This window comes from Arachis hypogaea, chromosome 13, assembly GCF_003086295.3.
Source record: "Arachis hypogaea cultivar Tifrunner chromosome 13, arahy.Tifrunner.gnm2.J5K5, whole genome shotgun sequence".
Classification (NCBI taxonomy): Eukaryota; Viridiplantae; Streptophyta; class Magnoliopsida; order Fabales; family Fabaceae; genus Arachis; species Arachis hypogaea.
Window position 1 is genome coordinate 72,154,531 of NC_092048.1, and position 9,416 is coordinate 72,163,946.

Here is a 9,416-nt window from a genome sequence, read left to right on the forward strand (position 1 = left end):
TTCTAGAATCATATCTTGTGATTTCTTATGAATCAAGTCATTAATTGAGATTTTAAAAATAAAATCTTTTTCAAAACTAATTTCTAAAATATCTTCTTACCTTTTTCAAAAAGTTGGTTTCAAAATATCTTTTCTAACCTCCTAACTTCTTATCTTTTCAAAATTTATTTCAACTAACTAACTAACTTTTGTTTGTTTCTTAACTTTTTCAAAACTACCTAACTAACTCTCTCTCTCTAATTTTCGAAAAAATCTTCCCTCTTTTTCAAAAATTTCTTTTTAATTAACTAATTATTCTTATTTTTTATTTTTGATTTAAAAATTTTCGAAAAATACTAACACTTTTCAAAAACCATTTTTGAAAATCACTAACTCTTTTTCAAAAATATTTTTCGAAAATTCTCCCTCTCCCATCTTATTCTATTTATTTATTCATCTACTAACATCTCATCTCACATCTCTGCCATCCTCACAGTTGCGTTTCTTTCTTTACGTCACACTCTTTGTCTCCCTCTTTTCTTCCACTCACAAAGGGATCCCTATACTGTTGTATAAAGGATCTCTATTATTATTATTATTTTTCTGTGCCCTCTTCTTTGTCATATGAGCAGGAGCAAGGATAAGAACATCCTTGTGGAAGCAGATCCAGAACCTGAAAGGACTCTGAAAAGGAAACTAAGAGAAGCTAAAATACAACAATCCCGAGATAACCTTTCAGAAATTTTCGAACAGGAAGAGGAGATGGCAGCCGAAAATAATAATAATGTAAGGAAGATGCTTGGTGACTTTACTGCACCTAATTCCAATTTACATGGAAGAAGCATCTCCATTCCTGCCATTGGAGCAAACAACTTTGAGCTGAAACCTCAATTAGTTTCTCTGATGCAGCAGAACTACAAGTTTCATGGACTTCCATCTGAAGATCCTTTTCAGTTCTTAACTGAATTCTTGCAGATATGTGATACTGTTAAGACTAATGGAGTAGATCCTGAAGTCTACAGGCTCATGCTTTTCCCTTTTGCTGTAAGAGACAGAGCTAGATTATGGTTAGATTCTCAACCCAAAGACAGCCTGAACTCTTAGGATAAGCTGGTCACGGCTTTCTTAGCCAAGTACTTTCCTCCTCAAAAGCTGAGCAAGCTTAGAGCTGATGTTCAAACCTTCAGACAGAAAGAAGGTGAATCCCTCTATGAAGCTTGGGAAAGATACAAACAGTTGACCAAAAAGTGTCCTTCTGACATGCTTTCAGAATGGACCATCCTAGATATATTCTATGATGGTTTATCTGAGCTATCAAAGATGTCACTGGACACTTCTGCAGGTGGATCCATTCACCTAAAGAAAACGCCTGCAGAAGCTCAAGAACTCATTGACATGGTTGCTAATAACCAGTTCATGTACACTTCTAAAAGGAATCCTATGAATAATGGGACGCCTATGAAGAAGGGAGTTCTTGAAGTTGATACTCTGAATGCCATATTGGCTCAGAATAAAATATTGACTCAGCAAGTCAATATGATCTCTTAGAGTCTGCATGGAATGCAAGCTGCATCCAACAGTACTCAAGAGGCTTCTTATGAAGAAGAATCTTATGATCCTGAGAACCCTGCAATAGCAGAGGTGAATTACTTAGGTGAACCTTATGGAAACACCTATAACTCATCATGGAGAAATCATCCAAAATTCTCATGGAAGGATCAAAAGCCTCAACAAGGCTTTAATAATGGTGGAAGAAACAGGTTTAGCAACAGCAAGCCTTTTCCATCATCCACTCAGCAACAGACAGAGAACTCTGAACAAAATACTTCTAATCTGGCAAACTTAGTCTCTGATCTGTCTAAGGCCACTGTAAGTTTCATGAATGAAACAAGATCTTCCATTAGAAATTTGGAAGCACAAGTGGGCCAGCTGAGTAAAAGGATCACTGAAATCCCTCCCAGTACTCTCCCAAGCAATACAGAAGAGAATCCAAAAGGAGAGTGCAAGGCCATTGACATAAGCACCATGGCCGAACCTACAAGGGGAGTGGAGGACGTGAATCCCAAGGAGGAAGACCTCCTGGGACGTCTAGTGACCAATAAGGAGCTTCCCTCTAAGGAACAAAAGGACTCTGAGGCTCATCTAGAGACCATAGAGATTCCATTGAACCTCCTTATGCCCTTCATAAGCTCTGATGAGTATTCCTCTTCTGAAGAGAATGAGGATGTCATTGAAGAGCAAACTACCAAGTTTCTTGGTGCAATCATGAAGCTGAATGCCAAATTATTTGGCATTGATACTTGGGAAGTTGAACCTCCCTTGTTCATCAATGAACTAAGTGATCTGGATCAACTGACATTGCCTCAGAAGAGACAGGATCCTGGAAAGTTCATAATACCCTGTACCATAGGCACCATGATCTTTAAGGCCCTGTGTGACCTTGGTTCAGGGATAAACCTTATGCCCCTCTCTGTAATAGAGAAACTGGGAATCTATGGGGTGCAAGCTGCTAAAATCTCATTAGAGATGGCAGACAGTTCAAGAAAATAGGCTTATGGACAAGTAGAGGACGTGTTAGTAAAGGTTGAAGGCCTTTACATCCCTGCTGATTTCATAGTCCTGGATACTGGAAAGGAAGAGGATGAATCCATCATCCTAGGAAGACCTTTCCTGGCCACAGCAAGAGCTGTGATTAATGTTGACAGAGGTGAAATAGTCCTTCAATGAAATGAGGACTCCCTTGTGTTTAAAACTCAAGGATCTCCCTCTGCAACCATGGAGAGGAAGCAGAAAAAGCTTCTCTTAAAGCAGAGTCAACCAGAGCCCCCACAGTCAACTCTAAGTTTGGTGTTGGGAGGCCACAACCAAACTCTAAGTTTGGTGTTGAACTCCCATATCCAAACTCTAAGTTTGGTGTTGGAGAGTTTCAACGATGCTCTGAACATCTGTAAGGCTCCATGAGAGCCCACTGTCAAGCTATTGACATTAAAGAAGCGCTTGTTGGGAGGCAACCCAATTTTTATTTATCTAACTATATTTAGCTTAGTTATATGTCTTTGTAGGTTCATGATCATGGGGAGTCACAAAATAAATATAAAAATTGAAAACGGAATCAAAAACAGCAGAAGAAAAATCACACCCTGGAGGAGCATCTGTCTGGCATTCAGCGCCAGAACAGAGCATGGTTCTGGCGCTGAATGCCCAAAATGGGCAGCTTCTGGGCGCTGAACGCCAGAACAGGCATGGTTCTGGCGTTCAACGCCAGAAATGGCACACAAATGGGCGTTGAACGCCCAAAATGGCCACCAACCTGGCGCTGAACGCCCAGAGTTGGGTGCAAAGGCATTTTTACATGCCTAATGGGTGCAGGGATGTAAATCCTTGAACACCTTAGGATCTGTGGACCCCACAGGATCCCCACCTACCTCCACTCACTTCTTCTCACCACTCTCTTTCACACAACCCCACAAACACTCTTCCCCAAAAACCTTTCACCAATCACCTCAAACTCTCTTCCCTATCACCTCTTCACCACTCACATCCATCCACTCTTCCCCATAAACCTACCTCATAAACTCTACCTACCTTCAAAATTCAAAACCAATTTCCCACCCAAACCCACCCATATGGCCGAAACCTTTCCCCCCTCCCTTTCCTATATAAAGCCCTCCATTCTTCATCAAATTCACACAACACACCCCTCTACACCCTTCTTGGCCGAAACACTCACCCTCTCCCTCTCCTCCATTTCTTCTTCTTCTTCATCTATTTTTTCTTTTATTGCTCGAGGGCGAGCAAAATTCTAAGTTTGGTGTGGTAAAAGCATAAGCTTTTTGTTTTTCCATTACCATTGATGGCACCTAAGATCGGAGAATCCTCTAGAAAGGGGAAAGGGAAGACAAAAGCTTCCACATCCAAGTCATGGGAGATGGAAAGGTTCATCTCCAAAGCCCATCAAGACCACTTCTATGATGTTGTGGCCAAGAAGAAGGTGATCCCTGAGGTCCCTTTCAAACTCAAAAGAAATGAGTATCCGGAGATCCGACATGAAATTCAAAGAAGAGGTTCCAACAAGTCGGCATCCTAATGGTTCAAGAGTTCTATGCCAATGCATGGATCACCAAGAACCATGATCAAAGTAAGAACCCGGATCCAAAGAACTATGTTACAATGGTTCGGGGGAAATACTTAGATTTTAGTCCGGAACATGTGAGGTTGGCGTTCAACTTGCCAAACATGGAAGAGAACGCACGCCCCTACACAAGGAGAGTCAACTTTGATCAAAGGTTGGACCAAGTCTTTATGGATATATGTGTAGAAGGAGCTCAATGGAAGGTTGACTCCAAAGGCAAGCTGGTTCAACTAAGAAGATTGGACCTCAAGCCTGTAGCTAGAGGATGGTTGGAGTTCATTCAATGCTCAATCATTCCCACTAGCAACCGGTCTGAAGTTACTATAGACCGGGCCATCATGATCCATAGTATCATGATTGGAGAATAGGTGGAAGTTCATGAGATTATACCTCAAGAACTCTACAAGGTGGCTGACAAGTCCTCCACTATGGCAAGGTTAGCCTTTCCTCACCTCATTTGCCACCTATGCAATTCGGCTGGGATTGACATAGAGGGAGATATCCTCATTAAAGAGGACAAGCCCATCACTAAGAAAAAGATGGAGCAAGCAAGAGAGCCCAGTCATGGAGCTCAAGAGGCGCAAGAAGCTCATTTACATGAGATCCCGGAGATGCCTCAAATGCACTTTCCTCCACAAAATTATTGGGAGCAAATCAACACCTCCCTAGGAGAATTGAGTTCCAATATGGGACAACTAAGGGTGGAACATCAAGAGCACTCCATCATGCTTCATGAAATAAGAGAAGATCAAAAAGTAATGAGGGAGGAGCAACCAAGACAAGGAAGAGACATAGAAGAGCTCAGGGACATCATTGGTTCCTCAAGAAGGAAACGCCACCATCACTAAGGTGGATTCATTCCTGTTCTTATTTCTTCTGTTTTTCGTTTTCTATGTTGTGTGCTTATCCATGTTTGTGTCTTCAGTATATGATCATTAGTAGTTAGTAACTTTGTCTTAAAGTTATGAATGTCCTATGAATCCATCACCTCTCTTAAATGAAAAATGTTTTAATTCAAAAGAATAAGAAGTACATGAGTTTCGAATTTATCCTTGAACTTAGCTTAATTATATTGATGTGGTGACAATGCTTCTTGTTTTCTGAATGTATGCTTGAACAGTGCATATGTCTTTTGAAGTTGTTGTTTAAGAATGTTAAATATGTTGGCTCTTGAAAGAATGATGACTAGGAGACATGTTATTTGATAATCTGAAAAATCATAAAAATGATTCTTGAAGCAAGAAAAAGTAGCAAAGAACAAAGCTTGCAGAAAAAAAAAAAAGAGAAAAAAAAAGGGGCGAAAAAAATAGAAAAAAAATAGAAAGAAAAAGAAAAAGCAAGCAGAAAGAGCCAATAACCCTTAAAACCAAAAGGCAAAGGCAAATAAAAAGGATCCCAAGGCTTTGAGCATCAGTGGATAGGAGGGCCTAAAGGAATAAAATCCTGGTCTAAGCGGCTAAACCAAGCTGTCCCTAACCATGTGCTTGTGGCGTGTAGGTGTCAAGTGAAAACTTGAGACTGAGCGGTTAAAGTCAAGGTCCAAAGCAAAAAAAGAGTGTGCTTAAGAACCCTGGACACCTCTAATTGGGGACTTTAGCAAAGCTGAGTCACAATCTGAAAAGGTTCACCCAATTATGTGTCTGTGGCATTTATGTATCCGGTGGTAATACTGGAAAACAAAGTGCTTAGGGCCACGGCCAAGACTCATAAAGAAGCTGTGTTCAAGAATCATCATACTGAACTAGGAGAATCAATAACACTATCTGAAATCTGAGTTCCTATAGATGCCAATCATTCTGAACCTCAATGGATGAAGTGAGATGCCAAAACTATTCAAGAGGCAAAAAGCTATAAGTCCCGCTCATTTGATTGGAGCTATGTTTCATTGATAGTTTAGAATTTATAGTATATTCTCTTCTTTTTATCCTATTTGATTTTCAGTTGCTTGGGGACAAGCAACAATTTAAGTTTGGTGTTGTGATGAGCGGATAATTTATACGCTTTTTGACATTGTTTTTAGTATGTTTTTAGTAGGATCTAGTTACTTTTAGGGATGTTTTCATTAGTTTTTATGTTAAATTCACATTTCTGGACTTTACTATGAGTTTGTGTGTTTTTCTGTGATTTCAGGTATTTTCTGGCTGAAATTGAGGGACTTGAGCAGAAATCAGATTCAGAGGTTGAAGAAGGACTGCTGATGCTGTTGGATTCTGATCTCCCTGCACTCAAAGTGGATTTTCTGGAGCTACAGAACTCGAAATGTTGCGTTTCCAATTGCGTTGGAAAGTAGACATCCAGGGCTTTCCAGCAATATATAATAGTCCATACTCTGGCCAAGAATAGAAGACGAAAACTGGCGTTCAATGCCAGCTTTCTGCCCAAATCTGGCGTCCAGCGCCAGAAAAGGAGCCAAAACTAGAGTTGAACGCCCAAACTGGCACAAAAACTGGCGTTCAACTCCAAGAAGGATCTCTACACATGCAACACTCAAGCTCAGCCCAAGCACACACCAAGTGGGCCCCGGAAGTGGATTTATGCATCAATTACTTACTCATGTAAACCCTAGTAGCTAGTTTATTATAAATAGGACCCTTTACTAGTCTTTTTGACAATCTTTGATCCTGGATTGTATTCTGATCTTGTGATCACGTTTTAGGGGGCTGGCCATCTCGGCCATGCCTGAACCTTTCACTTATGTAATTTTAACGGTAGAGTTTCTACACTCCATAGATTAAGGTGTAGAGCTCTGCTGTTCCTCAAAGATTAATGCAAAGTACTACTATTTTCTATTCAATTCATCTTATTTCGCTTCTAAGATATCCATTCGCACCCAAGAACATGATGAAGGTGATGATTATGTGTGACGCTCATCACCATTCTCCCCTATGAACACGTGCCTGACAAACACTTCCGTTCTACTTGAAATAAGCTAGAATGAATATCTCTTAGATCTCCTAACCAGAATCTTCGTGGCGTAAGCTAGAATGATGGCGGCATTCAAGAGAATCCGGAAAGTCTAAACCTTGTCTGTGGTATTCCGAGTAGGATTCAATGATTGAATGACTGTGACGAGCTTCAAACTCGCGAGTGCTGGGCGTTAGTGACAGATGCAAAAGGAGGGTGAATCCTATTCCAGCATGATCGAGAACCGACAGATGATTAGCCATGCTGTCACAGAGCATGTGAGCATATTTTTCACTGAGAGGAGGGGATGTAGCCACTGACAACGGTGATGCCCTTGCATAAAGCCAGCCATGGAAAGGAGTAAGACTGGTTGGATGAAGATAGCAGGAAAGCAGAGGTTCAGAGGAACGAAAGCATCTCCATTCGCTTATCAGAAATTCTCACCAATGAATTACATAAGTATTTCTATCCCTATTCTATTATATTCAATTCGAAAACACCATTATCAATTTATATCTGCCTAACTGAGATTTGCAAGGTGACCATAGCTTGCTTCAAACCAACAATCTCCGTGGGATTCGACCCTTACTCACGTAAGGTATTACTTGGACGACCCAGTGCACTTGCTGGTTAGTTGTATCGAAGTTGTGAACCATGGTATTGGCACCATGTTCTTGGCGCCATTGCCAGGGAAAGAAAGAGCCATGAATTTTACATAATCAAAGTGTAATCACGATTGCGCGTACCAAGTTGCTCACGTTGCCAGAGATTGTTTGACCCTGGACATCACAATTTCGTGCACCACTCTGCAAGTAAAGCTGAGCCCTCTGAAGAAGATAACTGCTTCAACTCAAGATCCAAAGGCCCACATCCAAGACTTGAAGAATCAACTAGAAGATCAGAAGAGTAGTATATATAGAAGTAGCTTTGAACTAGAGAGAGGAGCTTTTGGGCATTATTAGAATTACTCTCTGTATTTTACTTTCTCTGCACTTCTAGTTTAACTTTCAGAATGTACCTTTGCTTTCCATTCCCAGAGCTATGAACAACTAAACCCCTTTCACTGGGTTAGGGAGCTCTGTTGTAATTTGATGGATCAATAATAGTTTTCATAATCCTTCTTCTTTCTTTTCTCTTGATTTTACTAGAAAGTTTTCAATCTTCATCCAATTGAGTAGTTATCTTAGAAAAGAAGCTATTCATAAGCCCAATGAATTCTCCATTTCTAATCTTACCCATTCTCTTTACTTATTGCCATTTACTTTCATGCTAAACTTCCCTTCCCCATTTAAGATTCTGCAATTTACTTCCCGTCATTTATTTTCTACTATTTACTTTCCCGCCATTTAATTTCCTGCAATTCTTAACTCACTTTCTACTTAGCTCAACTAAAACATTCTTCCAATTAAAGTTGCTTGACCAATCAATCCCTGTGGGATTCGACCTCACTCTATTGTGAGTTTTTACTTGACGACAATTCGGTATACTTGCCGAAGGAAATTTGTTGGGCGACAAGTTTCCGTGCATCAAGTTTATGGCACCGTTGCCGGGGATTGATTTTGTATCAACAATGATTAAATTGGTGGATAACTAGATTGAGCATTTGTTTTTATTTTGTTTGATTTAAGTTCATTTGAGTAATTTACTTTCTGTTTAGCTATTTTCTTCCCTTTCCCCTACCCATTTTCTTAGTTGTTTGCAATTCAGTTACTAACCCACTAACTGTTTGATATATTGCATCACTCACACTAACAGCATTACTGTAGAAATTACTGTCTGCATCTATCTCTCTTGCTTTTGCTTTGTTGGTTGTATGACAGGTAGAAGAAGCGGGGCTTCAACTTCCTTTGATTCTGAACCTGAGAGGACCTTCCTTAGATTAAGGAGGGAACCAAGAGGAAAGAGAGTAGTTGGTGCTGAGGAAGAGGAAGAGTACTTTGAACCAGACATGGAGGAGAATATGGAGAACCATCATGAAGAAGAGGCTCACAACCATGGCAGAGAAGGTCCAGCATATCAGGCTGGACAAGAGAGAAGAGATCTGGGTTCTTACATCAACCCAAACCAAGGAAACTGTGAAAGTAGCATCCAAAGGCCAACCATACATGCCAACAACTTTGAACTAAAGCCACAGCTCATCACCCTTGTTCAGAACAATTGTTCATTCAAAGGAAGTGTCCAAGAAGACCCCAATCAACATCTAACCACCTTCCTGAAGATATGCGACACTGTGAAGTCTAATGGTGTTCATCCTGACACCCATAGACTACTTCTGTTTCCCTTCTCACTCAAGGACAAAGAATCTAAATGGCTGGAATCCTTTCCAAAGGAGAGTTTAGCAACCTAGGAAGATGTGGTGAACAAGTTCTTGGCAAGATTCTATCCTCCTCAACGGATCAAC

General features: G+C 40.5%; 1 non-coding gene across 1 annotated transcript; it reads right to left on the bottom strand.

The window, feature by feature from the left end:
* Nucleotides 1–1,137: 1,137 nt before the first annotated feature.
* Nucleotides 1,138–1,245, bottom strand: LOC112738820 (small nucleolar RNA R71). Its single transcript, XR_003169775.1, has one exon. It is a non-coding gene; the product is annotated as a small nucleolar RNA R71 (small nucleolar RNA).
* Nucleotides 1,246–9,416: the final 8,171 nt, after the last annotated feature.